Here is a 968-nt window from a genome sequence, read left to right as displayed (position 1 = left end):
TAATTTCGTACGATAAAATTATCCAAACACAGTAGAAAAATAACCTAAAAATTATAAATCATCATTTTTCTAACCCTAATCTCAACACCTCTTTTCCAAATCTCAATCTTTTTTTCATAGATTTCATCGTCTCCTTCATCAATACCACCATCTCCACCAACTGTAAGTCCCACCTTCCTATTTCAGCTTCAAGCTATGGTAGATGGCTCAAAAGATGGGAAACAAAGGAAGAGACATTCTATTAGAAATTCAGCGCCTTCTCGTTGAGATCAAGGACGGTTTCTACTTCGAATTTGACGACAGCGACGAGAGTAACCAGATCGGCTATACCATATTTTTTCCTCTCATTGAAGGAAGCTTCACAGCATGCCTTCAAGGCAACGACCGCGACGAGCTCAAGCTTTGCATCGAAAATAGCGATTTCCGACACAAATGTGTCCTCGCTTAGCCACGCACTCTTCATTAGGCTGTCACCGACTCCTTCAGGCCTTTGTCACCGTGCACGACGCATTCAAAGCTGTGAAGAATTGTGGATTTTTTCAGGTGGTGCACGTGACATGCTTGCTTTTTACCAGGAGGCGACGCAGGAAAGCATGGAAGACGGGATCTAGTCCCTGGCAGCAGGTGGTGCGCCGCCGAAGTTTCCTCTATCTCCAAAGGTGGAGCTTACGGTTGGTGATGGTGGTGGTGTTAGTAAAAGAGGTGGTGAAATCTATAAAAAGAATAAATAGAAGGTTGAGATTTGGGAGAAGGGGCGTTAAGATTAGGGTTAGGAAAAGAATAATTTAAAATTTTTAGGTCATTTTTTAGTGTTGGAATAATTTTGTCGTTCGGAATCATCTTTTATAAATAGAAATGATATTTTTTTTTATGGATAAATTTGTCAACATTCAAAACTTTTGTAGGTAGAAATGATAATTTACTCTTAAATTTATCTTATAATTATATAAAATAAGAAGTAGTTTATC

Source organism: Arachis ipaensis, chromosome B06 (genome assembly GCF_000816755.2).
Source record: "Arachis ipaensis cultivar K30076 chromosome B06, Araip1.1, whole genome shotgun sequence".
NCBI lineage: Eukaryota > Viridiplantae > Streptophyta > Magnoliopsida > Fabales > Fabaceae > Arachis > Arachis ipaensis.
The sequence above is the reverse complement of the archived record's forward strand: the minus strand, read 5'-3'. Positions refer to the sequence as shown.